This window comes from Rhinoraja longicauda, chromosome 12 (assembly GCF_053455715.1).
Source record: "Rhinoraja longicauda isolate Sanriku21f chromosome 12, sRhiLon1.1, whole genome shotgun sequence".
Taxonomy (NCBI): domain Eukaryota; kingdom Metazoa; phylum Chordata; class Chondrichthyes; order Rajiformes; family Arhynchobatidae; genus Rhinoraja; species Rhinoraja longicauda.
The window spans coordinates 1,064,479-1,081,016 of NC_135964.1; the positions used below are offsets into that span (position 1 = coordinate 1,064,479).

A 16,538-nucleotide genomic window follows, 5' to 3' on the forward strand; every position below is an offset into this window, starting at 1 on the left:
AGTTTTGACAACTTGACATCCATCATATATATTTTTTTCAGCTCAATTTTACTTTCTGTCTTTTTGGTTATTCTGAGAGCTCTGGCTTGAATTCCTTTATCTTTCTGCCTCATGGGAATAATAATGGATTATGGATGAAACATCTCCATCCTAAAAGATTCACCATTGTTCAATTACAGTTTTGCTTGGCAAGCTTTAATTCCAATTTAGTTTAGCCAGCTCTCTGTTCTCATTCCAATAGAATTGGCCTTTCTCCAATTGACTGCTTTAACCTGGACTGATCAATATGTTTTTAATGTTTTTACACTGTCAGAGTGAGGCCCAGCGCAAATTGGAGGAACAGCACGTCATATTTCATTTGGGCAGCTTACCCTCCAGAGGAATTAATATTGGCTTCTCTAACTTCAAGTAACCCCTGCTTTCCCTCTCTCTCTCCATCCCTCCCCCTTCCTATTTCCCCGACCAGTCTGACTTGTCCCCCTGATTAAATACCAACTCTGTGAGCTGCGTTGTCACCTTCTTCTTGCTGTTAATGATCTAGTCCACATTTTCCTTGTACCACATCCCCCTTGATCTCACGTTTTTCACACCTTACACTTCCTTATCTTGGTGTCTCCCTCTCCCCTGACTCTCAGTCTGAAGAAGGGTCTCGACCCGAAACTTCATCCATTCCTTCTCTCCAGAGATGCTGCTTGACCCGCTGAGTTACTCCAGCATTTTGTCTACATTATATTTAACACTCTGCTTATTTTCTCTTTCGTTCTATCTGTTGCACTCATGCATGGTATGATTTGCCTGGATAAAATGCAAAAGAAAGTTATTCTCTCCACCTTGGTATGTGACAATAATAAAGTAATATACTACCCCTTTCCATTCTGACCACATGGTATTATGATTGCCGTTTCCCAGGTACTCCCTCATTGTTACTTGCAACTCGTCCTCTCTCCTCAGATCCATCCTGCCTTTTAAAAAAATCATAATTCTCTCCTTTTCAATACATTTGTTCTCAATTAAAATATTCTTGCACTCCACCATCTTTCCATCATCATAACTTCCTTCTCGAATGAAGAAGTTGCCCACATTCATCAGCTCTTTTGTCACTCAATCACATCGTGGCAAATCACGACCTTGTGGCGGGAGTGATCGCTTCAGCCTGAGATAAGGCCAGACGCCAGGTTAGTCCAGGTGGGATGCTTTATAAATGCTACAAGCTGCCAGCGCACATGTTCACTCTCCTCTCTCACTCCACAACCCCCATGGACTGGGCAGTCCCGGACCCTGTCAGTCTCAGTGCCGAAGGTTCGGCCAAGGAGTGGCCTAACTCTCAGGAATCGCCACAGGACCCCCCCCCGAACCGGAGGCACGAAACGAACTGGTGGACGAATGAGGCGGCTGGACCTCGTACGTACGTCCACTCTCTCAAGGGCTAGCTTAGGCACAGGCAGGAGCGGCCGGGATTGAGGACGCCCCCGACGATGAGGCTGGGCCACCTGCACGGGTTGACTGTGTCCAAAACGAACGTGTTAGGCCCAGTCTGCAGCACCCGGAAAGGGCCCTCGTACGGCAGCGGCGTCCGATGAGCGTCACGGCGCAGGAACACGTACGGACAGTCCATGCAGGATTTCGCTGTGCCTCGCCGTCGCTTTGACCACATCCACGTGGATATCGTGGGCCCACTTCCCCGTCCCAGGCCTCACTCACCTCCTCACTGTGGATGGATTCACGCGGTGGCCGGAGGCCGTTGCGCTGGATGACACTTCTGCTGCGACGTGTAGCCCGAGCCCTTGCTGCACACTGGATCGCCAGCACATCACGTCGGGGTCACTAATGTAGCGGGAGCCCAAAATAAGGCCAGACGCCAGGTTAGTCCCGTCGGGATGCTTTATTAACACAACAAGCTGCCAGCACACATGGCCACTCTCCTCTCTCTCCACAAAACCCATGGACTGGGCAGTCCCGGACCCTGTCAGTCTCAGAGCCAAGGGTTCGGCCAAGGAGTGGCCTAACTCTCAGAAGTCGCCACAACCTTGACTTCGTTCAATAATTCAATGCCCTTGCCCCAGTGATCCCAGTCCTGCAATTTCCAAGTGATGAGTTCTGAATGTTTTTGAGGAATGTTTTTACATTTTACTGATCTTTTGTTTGAAAAGGTGTTCCTGGAGTACAATCCTGAATAGCCAAGCGTTAATATTGAGATCATGCACCCTTTTTCGGGAAATATCCAGCAGTGTCTTCCTCTCTTTCCATTCGAATGTCTCCTTTAATAAGGTGGAAACCCTCAGTTGGATCAGCCCTTCATCATCCACCCTCGGGTGTACAAGCATAGTTAATGCAATGTTTGTGATTTAACTCCAGCCCACGAATCTGAATTGCTATCCCTTCAACACCATGATATCTGGCCTGTGGTGAGGTGCTCAGAATGAACACAGGTCAGATTTTCCTGTCTTTTGCATTCTTGACTCTTTCAGATAAAAGGTAACATTCTATTAGCATTTGGAAAGATCTTTTTTAATCCTGTCCTCCAGATTTCTCCTTTTGGATCCTTAATGTTTTTACGTTTTTGGACAAATTTGGACTTTCTGCCCATTTCAAAAATGTGATATTTTAAAAAATATTTATCTTCAGTTTATGACCTCAATTTCCCCCAGATCCAATTCCAATTGCCTTCTCATATCTATCAATGGCACTTTTTTTTCCTACAATTTTCTGCTTCCATCGATGTTATCTGTTGCGTTAATTAACGGTGATAAGCAACTTTTTTCTCATCGCAGTCATTTATAAACATGGCACAAAGCTAACACCAACGAATAGATTCCTGGGACGCGAGTGAAATCCTGCTAGTTTATTTTGCACCATAACCCCTATTCCATCTCTCATAACTGTTTAACCAATTCCTTACCTAATACAGCCTAACAATGCTATACGTGATCATTTTAATTAATAATTGGAATCCTATTAAATCTCAGAGTCTTGAAATATATTTCCGTAAAATTGCCAGACAATTGGCAAGGAGGAAGTAAAGGAATATTTTTTAAGTCACAATGATGTCAATCTTACATTTTGGGGCTAAAACGCTTTTTAGTTTTAGAGAGACAGCGTGGAAACAGGCCATGCAGCCCATCTAGTCTGTGCTGCCCAGCAACCCCTGTACACTAGTTCTATCCTACAGATTAGGGACACTTTACAGAAGCCAATTACCTACAAACCTGCACGTATTTGGAGTGCGGGAGGAAAGTGGAGCACCCGGAGAAAACTCATGCGGTCACAGGGAGAACATACAAGCTTCGTATACGTAAGCACCTGTACTCAGGATAAAACCAGGGTGTCTGGTGCTTGAAGGCAGCAAGTCTACCGCTGCGCCACTGTGCCATCCCAAATGGGGTGATTTTAAATGGTTAACAGTTCAAAGTTGAAAAGTCTAACTAAACTACTTTGTGCCTCGATGCTCGGCGCTATTAGTGAAAGTGATGAAAGATAATCTGATCAGAAGTGTTTCCTCAGAACATTTTGTGAAGTCTGCAATAAAACTCCTGCAGGCCAATGGGATTCAAGGAGGAGGCAGTTCCAATTGGAGACCAATGACCTGCAGGCTTTCTCTGGCACAAAAACAGTACATGAGCCAATTTACATTTGGGTATGATGTTAACTGCATGTGAACCATGCATTGACGGATCATGGATTCAAAGTGATTTCATTATACCTTGAATCCAGAATAGGAGGCTAATCATGCTCAATAAAAAGTTTTAGTGTCATAGTCATACAGACCAGAAACAGGCCCTTTGGCCCAACTCGCCCAAGCTGACCAGAATGCCCCAACCACGATAGTCCTACCTGCCCATGTTTGGCACATATTGCTCTAAACCTTTCTTATCCATGAACCTGTACAAATGTCTTTTGAATATTGTTAAAGTACCTGCCACAACTACCTTCTCTGGCAGCTCGCTCCATATACCTACTACCATCTGTGTGAAAAAGTTGCCCTTCAAGTTCTTATTAAATATTACCCCTCATGTTTTAAAGTTATGTCCTTCAAATCTTGATTCCCCAACTTATGTCCAACTCTGGGTAAATGACCCTGTGCATTCACCCCATCAATTCCCCTCATGATTTTATGCACCTCTGTAAGATCACCCCTTTGCACTCCAAGAAATAAAGTCCTAGCCTGCTGCACCACTCCCTATAGCTCAGGCCCTCAAGTCCTGGCAATATCCTTGTAAATCTTCTCTGCACTCTTTCCAACTTAACAACATCCTTCCAATAGCAAGGAGAGCAAACCTGAATATTCTACATGTGGCCTCATCAATGCTTAGGAAGGAACTGCAGATGCTCCTTTACACCGAAGATAGTTGCAAAATGCTGGAAGAACTTCATCTGTCTGAAATATGAGGTGCTGTTCCTCCAATTTGCGCTGGGCCTCACTCTGACAATAGAGGAGGCCCAGGACAGAAAGGTCAGTGTGAGAATGGGAGGGGAGTTAAAGTGTATGCTTTCTATGGTGTACCTGTAGAAGTTTGTACAGGGTCCCTGGAGATATGGCAGATTTCCTCAGTCTCCTCAGGAAGTAAAGGCATTGGCGTGCCTTCTTGGTTATCACACCAACGTGTGTGTATGGTCATTGGTACCATTAATGCCAAGGAGCGGGAAGCTCTCAACCATTTTCACATCTGCCCCATTGATGCTGATTGGGGCAAGTCATCCACCAGGCTCCCTGGAGTCAATAACGAGCTCCTTTATCTTGCTGACATGAGGGAGAGGTTATTGTTCTGACACCATGCCATTAATTTCTCTGTCACCTTCCTGTCCGCCATCTTGCCATTGTTCGTGATTCGGCCCATCACATTGACGACATCTGCAAACGTGTAGATGGAATTAGAACCAAATTTGGCCGCACAGTCGCGAGCATTAAGGGGGTATAGAAGAGGTCTGTGAATGAATCCATGCGGGGCAACAGTGTTGAAAGTTATTGTGGAGGAGGAATTGTCCGCATTCCTCACTGATTGTGAACTGTGGTTCAGAAAGGCAGAACCATAGTCGATAAATAGAATCCTAATGTAGAATCCTTGTTATCCAGGTGTTCCAGGGATAAGTTTAGGCCCAGGGACGGTGGTTGCTGTAAGTCTGAAGAAGGGTCTCGACCCGAAACGTCACCCATTCCTTTTCTCCTGAGATGCTGCCTGACCCACTAAGTTACTCCAGCATTTTGTGAAACCTGGTGGTTGCTTTAGATCTGTTGTAACGGTAACCAGACTGCAGTGGATCAAAGCTGGCTGGGAGGCTGGAGTTAGTGCATCACCAGTTTTTCAAAGCACTTCATGATGGTGGATGTAATAGCCACTGGATGGTAGTCATTCAGGCACGCTCCCTAACCTTTCTTTGGAGCAAAGATGATAGTGGGCTTTGTGAAGCAGGTGGGGACCTCAGATGGAGTAGTGAGAAGTTAAAGATGTCCGTGAATACCTCTGGCAGCTGATCTGCAGAGGTCCAGCGGACACAGCCAGGGATTCCATCCAGGCCAGTTGCTTTCCATGGATTCACTCTCAGGAAAACTCTTACATATGCCACAGTGAGCATTGGTGCAGGTGCCCCGGTGACTGGCTAGGCAGGGCGAGTGGCATTCCACCACCGATGTCCTGTCAAAGCGGGCATAGAATGCGTTGGGAGGGACCTATTGCCAGCGATAGAGCACACCTTCGGTTTGTAACCCGTTATTGCCACAACCGACAGGTATCTGAACCATGCCTCAAGATGCCAGCTTATTCCAGAATTGCCTCTTGGCATTCTTAATGGCTCTGCAAAGTCTTTGATAGGTTTCTTGTACCACTTGGGACCGTTTGACTTGAATACTGCAGACCCGGACTTCACCTCACGAGTCATCCATGGTTTCTGGTTGGGGAGCACACGTATCGTCTTCTTTGGTACACAGTCCTCTACAGACTTGCTGATAAAGTCTGTGACCGCAGTGGCATATTCATCTAGATGAGCCACAGATTTCTTCAATACGGACCAGTCCACCAACTAAAAACAGTTGTGATTCTGTACCAGATCCTCCCGTTTCAATTTCAGTTTGTAAGCAGGAACTGGAAGCACAGCCAGGTGATCAGATTTGCCATAGTGCAGTCAGGGAATGGAGCGTTTCTGATGGTGATGTGGCAGTGGGCGAGGATGTTTGGGCATGTGGTTGGACAGGAGACGTGTTGATAGTATTTTGGCAGCAAGCTCCTGAGGTTGACCTGATTGAACTCCCTGGCCATTATGAACAAGACTTTGGGTACTCACACCTTGCACGTATCTACATTGAACTCCATTCAGAATTGCTTAGCCCACTTTCCCAGCTGATTAAGATCCTGCTGTAGTTTTTGATCGCCATCTTTGCTATCTAAGATACCGCCCACTTTAGTGTCATCTGCAAACTTACAAATCATGCCTTGTGCATTCTCATAACTTGATGATTGTTATCAGGGTATACATAATACATGGTTGGCCTTTGGAAGATAGATAATTAGACAAGTGTACTTCGTCCACACTTTAATTTCAAGTATCATTTTAATCCTTCACATTCCTTCATTACCTCTGCATTATGGATTTATCAGAATAAGTAATTTTAAAACATTATTTGGAAAATAGCACTTCAATCACCAGGCAAATTAATTTTAAAGTTTTGCATCAAATCACCATAACTCTACATAAATAAATAAATTACCAATTAATTTGTGAATTATATTCCAAATTTAATCAGGTTAAGAATAATTATTTGTTCCCATTCAAATTAGGATCATAGAGGAGAGCCAATTTCTAATGATGTGAATGAAATCAACTCCAAAAGTTTCTTCAAGTTGGAGTCATTGTTCACGATCATTCAGGTGCTCAGCCTTTGCAGAGTCTGACCTCAAACTCTCCAAGTTGTACATTTGCCTGAAATTGGACCAGGAGCGTCCAAAACTGGCCAACGTGCACGTAGATTCTGCATTTACCAGCATGAGGGTTGTATCACCGTAACACAAATGTTATTAGACTGAAAGCTCAGAACTCATGGTAATGATCTGGAGAAACATTTACCACTCAGATGTGGAACTTAAAAATGAATATTTAGTTAATTGTACAAGGAATTTATCTGCATAATAAATGTTATGTCAATTCAAAGTGCATCAGTAATGGTGGCTGTGGAGTCACCGGGTTATTACAGACCTCATTTAGTTAATTAGTTAGTTCATTATTATTGTCACGTGTGCCGAGGTACTGTGAAAAGCTATTTGCTATGCGCTATCCAGTCAGTGAAAAGACTGTAAATGATTACAATCAAGCCATCCAGTGTACAGATACTGGATAAGGGGTCTAACATTTAGAGCAAGATAAAGTCCAAGAGAGTCCAATTAAAAATAGTTCAAAAGTCTCCAATGAGATGTCTGGGAGACCATGACCATTGTCTAGTTCATCAGATGGTTCAGATGGGAAGAAACTGTCCTTGAATTTAGAGGTGTGCGTTGTTACACTTCTGTACCTCTTGCCTGATGGGAGAGGGGAGAAGAGGGAGTGACCGGGGTGAGACTGGTCCTTGATTATGCTGGTGGGCCTTACCCAGGAAGCATCAAGCTCATTTGGCTCCATGGTGCTAACAACGAAGGACATCTGAAGTCACAGTGCAGTCCATAGTGCATTTTTACTTGACAATGCGTTTTCATTTGATAATGAAAACACATTGAAATGAAGAAGCTCGGCATGCAACTAATCTTAAGGGATAACAGTGGACAGCATCAACTGCCTTGACAATGCTTCCATATACCATGAATGAACAGAAGGCATCGTGAGAAACCAACTGTGGTAAACTGCCATGTTTGCTGACAGTGAAAGCTACACGAGCTCTGCTTCGCATACTCTTCGCTGTGGGGCAAAACGTTCTTCATGAATAAAGCAGAATCCAATGTACACACTCCAGACATTTTGATTCTAATTATATTATACTCCCGGTGGTACTGCACGGTGTTTCCACACCAGAGCACTGAGTAACAGTCATGCCTGCATTGTAAAAGGTGCTGTCAACTATTTGTACTTTCCCCCATTTATGAAAGGCAGGTGCTGTTCCAATTGCTGTAAGAACACTCAAAGATTCAGGAGCTGCATGCACTGACTACCACCAACAAATAAATCTTTTCAGGGAATGCTCACAGGAGATTTTTTTTAAATCAACACGTTTGAACAGCATAGCACAGGAAAATGCTCTTTGAGCCACAGAATAGTCCCTTCAGCACACGCTCACAAACTATGCTGGGCATTTTGGTCTTCATTGCCAAGGTACTGCAACTTTAAAAATTGAGTTTTTGTTGTAATTCTATAGGATGTTGCTGAGGCCTCACCTGGAATGGTCCACTTACCTAAACGAAAATATAACAGTAACATTGGAGGCACTAAGACCATGAGATAATAAGTGATAGGAGCAGAATTAGGGCATTCGTCCCATCAAGTCTACTCTGCCATTCAATCATGGCTGATCCATCTCTCCCTCCTAACCCCATTCTCCTGCCTTCTCCCCATAACCTCTGACACCCATACCAATCAAGAATCTATCTAACTCTGCCTTAAAAATATCCACTGACTGCCTCCACAGCCCTCTGTGGCAAAGAATTCCACAAATTCACCACCCTCGGACTAAAGAAACTCCTCTTCATCTCCTTCCTTAAGGAACGTTCTTTAATTCTGAGGCTATGACCTCCAGTCCTAGACTCTCCCACTAGTGGAAACATCCTCTCCACATCCACTCTATCCAAGCCTTTCACTATTCTGTACGTTTCAATGAGGCCCCCCTCATTCTACAGCGTACAACTCCAACTCCAGAGGAGAGGAGATTCACCTGACAATTGCTGGGGTGAGAGGGTTGTTCTCCAAAGAAAGTCTAGATAGGTTAGGCCTGTATTCCTTGGGGTTTAGAAGAATGAGAGAAAACCTTATTTACACAGTTAAAGTGTTCTGGGACTTGGCAGAATAGATGTTGGGATGTTGTTCAAACAAGGGGGCATAAGTACATGATAAAGGGCCCGTCATATTAAACTGAGATATTTTGAAATTTCTTCACACAGACAATGGAAGTCCCTGGAATTCTCTGCCCTGGAGGTGGTGGAGGTTGGAACATTTGAAATATTTAAAGTGGAGGCAAAAAACAATTTGATAGATCGAGGAATAGAGTAGAGAGAAATGGCACAGAAGAGGAGTTGAGGCCACCACAGAGCAGCCATGATCATATTAAAGGCGGCACTGTGGCGAGCTGCAGCAGCTAATGCCTCACAGCACAAGAAAGCCGAGTTCCACCCTGACCTGTGTGGAGTTTACACATTCTCCCTGTGACCACATGGGATTACTCCGGGTATTCCAATTTCCACCCTCAACAAAAAGATGTTTGGGTGTTTAGGTTCATTGGCCTCTGTAAAATAGCCTCGAATGTTTTTGTTTAGTTTAGTTTGTAGAAACAGCATGGAAGCAGGCCCTTCGGCCCACATAATCCACACCGACCAACAATCCCCGCACATTAACACTATCCTATACACACTAGGGACAATTTACACCAAGCCAATTAAACTACAAACCTGTACGTCTTTGGAGTGGGGGAGGAAACCGGAGATCTCGGAGAAAACCCACGCGGTCACGGGGAGAACGTACAAACTCCGTACAGATATGAATGAATGAATGAATGAATAAGTTTATTGGCCAAGTATGTGCATATACAAGGAATGTGCCTTGTTGCTCCGCTCACAAATGACAACACAAACATACAGTTAACAATTAAGAATAAAGCATAAACACATCAAAACAATACGGATACAACATTACGGTCTAAACATGTGGGTAAAAATAAACCAGAGCAAAAAAGAATAGCACCCGTAGTCGGGATGGAACCCGGGTCTCTGGCGCTGCAAGCGCTGTAAGGTAGCAACACTACTGTTGTGCTATGCCGCCCTTATTTTTTATTGCCCATATCTGAGCTCAATCCCTGATAGTACAAGGAGCAGAATGTGTAGGGAGTGGATGAGAGAGTGGATTAACGTATAACTAGTTTCCACATGTCAGCATAGACTTGGTGGGCCAAGGAGCCTGTTTTCATGCTGAATCTCTAAACTCTAAATTAAATGAGGGGGGGTGAGGATGAGGTGGAGCAGGTTTGAAGGGCTTGTGATGGCCAACACGCCACTATTTTCTTGTGTTCCCGTGATCTCTGTCTCTAACATGGGAACAATAGATAATCGTTAATCATTTTTATTTTCAGAAAACCTGTAAATCGATAAAACTCACATCAAGCTAGTCTCCACGTTATGCACATTTCAAACTCATTGCTACGTTGACTGCATGGCAGTTTCACATAATCTCTTCTCTCTTCTGTTATATGGCCTCCCCATTACACTCGGGTCTCAGTTCCAGTGGTAAATATTTCTCAAGGTCTTACATGTAATCTCTTGCTGTTTTAAGATTGCCATCCTCATTCCTTGTTTGGCCATGACTCTGTGCTCTCCATTTGCAACCTCTTATGTATTCATCGCGTATTCATTCATCTCCATATCTCCAAGAAAGGTGCAAACTCAAGGATGTTGCTGTATTATCAGGCTACTTGCCCGCAGGGCAGTTCCAGTTTGCACTGAAGATAGACACAAAATAGTGGGGTAACTCAGTGGGACAGGCAGCATCTCTGGAGGGAAGGAATGAGTGACGTTTCTGGTCGAGATCCTTCTTCAGACTGAGTCAGGGGAGAGGGAGACACAGAGATATGGATGGGTAAGGTGAGAAAACAAGACAAAGGGGACAGAGCTCAAGGAAAATGTAGAATTATTTTTAGCTCGGGGAAGGTGGCAATGATGCATAGAAAGATCAAATTTAATCAGGAGGACAGTCAGACTAGTCGGAGAACGAGGATGGGGAGGGATGGAGGGAGAGGGAGAGCAAGGGTTACTTGAAGTTAGAGAAGTCAAAGTTCATACTGCTGGGTTGTAAGCTGCCCAAGCAAAATATGAGGTGCTGTTCCTCCACTTTGCATTGGACCTCACTTTGGCAGTGGAGGAGAATCAGGACAGAAAGGTCAGTGTGGGAATGGGAGGGGGAGTTAAAGCATTTAGCAACTGGGAGATCATGTGGGTTTAGGCGAACTGAGCAGAGGTGTTCAGTGAATCGATCGCCGAACCTACGTTTGGTCTAACTACAGGTGCTCCTCAACATACGATGGTGTTACGTTACAAGAAACCCATCGTAAACCGAAAATATCATAAGTGGAAATGCATTGAATACACGTGATCACGTGGCCGGAAGTGAGTGGCGGCTCGCAACAGGTCGCTGCCGTTTGCACCATCGCAAAGTCAAAATATCGTAAGTCGAAGCATCGTAAGTCGGGGAGCACCTGCGGTTTATACATCTGCATTCATGCCGACCTTTCTATCCACTCTCCTCTCCCACCCCCCCCCCCCCCCCCCCAACTGCTTCAGTTTACACTGGGCAGTGACTTGCCTGTGCTCTGCACTCGGCAGCTCGATGTGAACCTCAACGAACTGCTTAAAATAATCATCACTTTGACCACCTTAATGGCATCCATTAATTGCAGGCAATAAAAAGTAAAATTCTTATTATTATCAATGTAACATAATTAGTTTATCATCCACTATATTTTTATTTCTGGTCTCCAGTGCACATAAAACCACAGGAGACTTGCTATGCTTGTAGTTCATTGCAGAAACAATTTTACAAAAGATATTTTCTGCAGATGATGCAGAGAGGATGGATGTGTTCTTGAGTGCTTGTAGTTTTCTGTGTGCAGACAAATGTCCTTCTCAGTTCATATGATGAAGCAATCATTTGTATTGGCTATTGTTGCTGAACTACTCAGCTGTTTTAAACTGATACACTTCACAATGCAGCAATACACAGATCGATACACTTTACCAACCATTCCACTCACAACTGGGTGAAATAAGAACAAAAGGATTTGGCGGACTGTGCTTATTCATTTAAATTATTTCACTGAAGATGGACACAGAAAGCTGGAGCAACTCAGGTGGCAGGATCTCTGGAGAGAAGGAATGGGTGACGTGTTGGATCGAGACCCTTCTTCAAACTCACTATTATATTTCACTATTTCATTATTATATTTAAGCAGCACTCTGCAGTGTTTTGGAAACACATTGTGAAATTCTCCTTCTCTCAGTAGGGTCTTATTTCTTAAGGTGGACACTGCTGGACAAAAAGGACAAGTAAGGGTGTCAAAGGATGTGGGGAGAAGGCAGGAAAATGGGGTGAGAGGGAAACACAGATCAGCCATGATCAGCGGAATGGACCGGAATGACCAAATTCTACCCCTTTGTCTGATGGTCTTATGACATTCCAAAAAATTCAGGGCTTTTATTCAATTTTAAAAAAAATATGAATGAATTAAGTCAAAAAGGGAGGAAAACATTTGAAATGGGAAGTTTTGTTGGAACTCCTGGTTGTGAAGAGTCGCCAGCATAAACACCAATCTTATCGTTGAGTCTAAATCCTGCCACATCCTACCAGCAGCACCACAATGAAAGCAGCAGCTCGAAAGGAGGGATTCACCACACCTTCTCAGGGGAACTTTGTAATGGCCATGAAATGATGGTCATTGTAGTGATCCAAAGAGTTGAACATGCTCCAATTGATGTACAATATGTAACCATCAATGAATCCCACGCCATTAGCTCCCTGTGATTACTGCTAACCAGAGACATAATCTGACTTAACTCCTGATTGCACACAATCTTGTACAAAGCCCATGTCAGAAATGCAACGGAATACAATCCATTTCCAGGAACATAGAGGAAGCTTGTTAACATCCAAGACAATGCAACCCACTCTACGATTGGCACATTATAGCTTCAGCATGTACAGCCCACAGAGTACACTGCCGCAACTTGTCAAAGATTTCATAGCTGAGTAAATTAAACCAAAAGCTCCATCACCTAAAAGGCAAGGACAGTTTTCACTGCCATAGAATGTCCTCCAACCAACAATAAGTGCAGTTAATCTAGAGGAAATACATCACACCTTCTCTGGGTGCTCCGATTTCCTCGCACATGCCCAAAGACATGCGTATCTGTAATTGGTTTTGGTAAAATTGCCTCCAGTATGTTGGGAGTGGATGAGAAAATGTGATAACATGGTCAGTGTGGACTTGGCGGGCCGAAGGGCCTGTTTTCATTCAATATCTCCAAACTAAAACTATTCAAAGAAATTTAGTAATGAGCATGATATAGTGGCTATCACTGCAACACACACTTCCTATGAATAAAATCAACACTGTATCACTGGTAGAAGACCATGACAGGGATTTTAAAAAATGTTGTCATTTATACAGGACGACTGATATTAGGTGTGAATTTCCATTCGAGGGAAAAGTATGTGGAAAGATAAATGTGGAAAGATAAATGCAGAAAGACAGAATCCCCCTTGTCCTCAACATGGACAGAATTCCCCTCGTTCTCACCTTCCACCCCATCAGCCAACGTATCCAACAAATCATCCTCCAACATTTCCGTCACCTTCAACGGGACACCACTACTGGCCACATCTTCCCATCTCCTCCCCTTTCTGCGTTCCGCAGAGACCGTTCCCTCCGTAACTCCCTGGTCCACTTGTCCCTTCCTACCCAAACCACCCCATCCCCAGGCACGTTTCCCTGCAACTGCAGGAGATGCAACACCTGTCCCTTTACCTCCCCCCATAACTCCATCCAAAGACCCAAACAGTCTTTCCAGGTGAGACAGAGGTTCACCTGCACCTCCTCCAACCTCATCTATTGCATCCGCTGCTCTAGATGTTAACTTCTTTACATTGGCGAAACCAAACGCAGGCTCGGCTATCGTTTCGCTCAACACCTTCGCTCAGTCCACCTTAATCTACCTGATCTCCCGGTGGCTGAGCACTTCAACTCCCACTCCCAGTCTGACCTTTCTGTCATGGGTCTTCTCCAGTGCCATAGCCCACCGGAAATTGGAGGAACAGCACCTCATATTTCGCTTGGGCAGCTTGCAGCCCAACGGTATGAACATTGACTTCTCCAACTTTAGATAGTTCCTCTGTCTCTCTCTTTTCCCCCCTCCCCCCTCCCAGTTCTCCCACTGTCTTCCTGTCTACACCTATATCCTTTATTTGTCCCGCCCCCGACATCAGTCTGAAGAAGAGTCTCAACCCGAAACGTCACCCATTCCCTCTCTCCTGAGATGCCGCCTGACCTGCCGAGTTACTCCAGCATTTTGTGATACCTTCGATTTGTACCAGCATCTGCAGTTATATTCCTACACGGAAAGATAAATGAGTGATCCAGGCACAAATATAGTTTTTTGTGTTTATTATAAAATCACCTACTTCTCCAAATGTGACAGCATAAGAATAAAAGGGTCAAGCTACTTGGAAAGGATTTAATGTCTCAAAACCTGGATGCTGATCTGATTATTTCATCTAATGCCTAAAAATAACATCAACACATTCTTATCAGTGATGAATGCAGACATGCTCCCTGGCATCATTAGGCTAAGCACCCAGAAATTAAATCAATAAAATTAACCAGATTAATATCCTTGCAGATGTGAAATCCATTTGGTAGCACAAGTAGGGCAGATTCATAGCAATGCACTTCAGGACACAAGTGCAGAGCCAGTTCTTGAAACACTTCTCCAGTAAAGCACGCCAATAATAGACAATAGACAATAGGTGCAGGAGTAGGCCATTCGGCCCTTCGAGGCAGCACCACCATTCAATGTGATCATGGCCGATCATTCACAATCAGTACCCCGTTCCTGCCTTCTCTCCATACCTCCTGACACTTCTATCCTTAAGAGCTCTATCTAGCTCTCTCCTGAATGCATTCAGAGAATTGGCCTCCACTGCCTTCTGAGGCAGAGAATTCCACAGATTTACAACTCTCTGACTGAAAAAGTTTTTCCTCATCTCTGTTCTGAATGGCCTACCCCTTACTCTTAAACTGTGGCCCCTTGTTCTGGACTCCCCCAACATTGGGAACATGTTTCCTGCCTCTAACGTGTCCAACCCCTTAATATCATCATATCATATCATATATATACAACCGGAAACAGGCCTTTTCGGCCCTCCAAGTCCGTGCCGCCCAGCGATCCCCGCACATTAACACTATCCTACACCCACTAGGGACAATTTTTACATTTACCCAGCCAATTAACCTACATACCTGTACGTCTTTGGAGTGTGGGAGGAAACCGAAGATCTCGGAGAAAACCCACGCAGGTCACGGGGAGAACGTACAAACTCCTTACAGTGCAGCACCCATAGTCAGGATCGAACCTGAGTCTCCGGCGCTGCATTCGCTGTAAAGCAGCAACTCTACCTTAATAATCTTATATGTTTCGATAAGATCCCCTCTCATCCTTCTAAATTCCAGTGTATACAAGCCTAGTTGCTCCAATCTTTCAACATATGACAGTCCCGCCATTCCGGGAATTAACTTAGTAAACTGCCTCAATAGCAAGAATATCCTTCCTCAAATTTGGAGACCAAAACTGCACACAGTACTCCAGGTGCGGTCTCACTAGGGCCCTGCACAACTGCAGAAGGACATCTTTGCTCTATACTCAACTCCTCTTGTTATGAAGGCTAACATTCCATTTGCTTTCTTCACTGCCTGCTGTACCTGCATGCTTCTTTTCAGTGACTGATGCACTAGGACACCCAGATCTCGTTGTACGTCCCCTTTTCCTAACTTGACACGATTCAGATAATAATCTGCCTTCCTATTCTTACCACCAGAGTGGATAACCTCACACTTATCGATCCTGACTACGGGTGCTGCACTGTAAGGAGTTTGTACGTTCTCCCCGTGACCTGCGTGGGTTTTCTCCGAGATCTTCGGTTTCCTCCCACACTCCAAAGACGTACAGGTATGTAGGTTAATTGGCTGGGTAAATGTAAAAATTGTCCCTAGTGGGTGTAGGATAGTGTTAATGTACGGGGATCACTGGGCGGCACGGACTTGGAGGGCCGAAAAGGCCTGTTTCCGGCTGTAGATATATGATATGATATGATAAACTTATCCACATTAAACTGCATTACCCACTCACACAACCTGTCCAAGTCACCCTGAAACCTCATAGCATCTTCCTCACAGTTCACACTACCACCCAGCTTTGTATCATCTGCAAATTTGCTAATGGTACTTTTAATCCCTTCATCTAAGTCATTAATGTATATTGTAAATAGCTGCGGTCCCAGCACCGAGCCTTGCGGTACCCCACTAATCACTGCCTGCCATTCTGATAGGGACCCATTTATCCCCACTCTTTGCGTTCTGTCTGCCAACCAATTTTCTATCCATGTCAGTACCCTACTTCCAATACCATGAGCTCTAATTTTGCCCACTAATCTCCTATATGGGACCTTGTCGAAGGCTTTCTGAAAGTCGAGTTACATCACATCCAGAGGCCACTTATATAGCCATTATAAGGCTACTCTCCAGCAATTATCTAAGTCAGACTTGGATGTCAAGTGCGACTTGAACATATCTGGTGCTTCAGGGATTGCTGTAT

The 16,538-nt window shown here is 44.4% G+C and overlaps 1 protein-coding gene across 9 annotated transcripts in view; it reads right to left on the bottom strand.

Annotated features, from left to right (window-relative positions):
- Nucleotides 1-16,538, bottom strand: part of dmd (dystrophin) — a 1,595,363-nt gene that overhangs the window by 410,288 nt on the left and 1,168,537 nt on the right. The gene's annotated exons all lie outside the window — the stretch shown is intronic.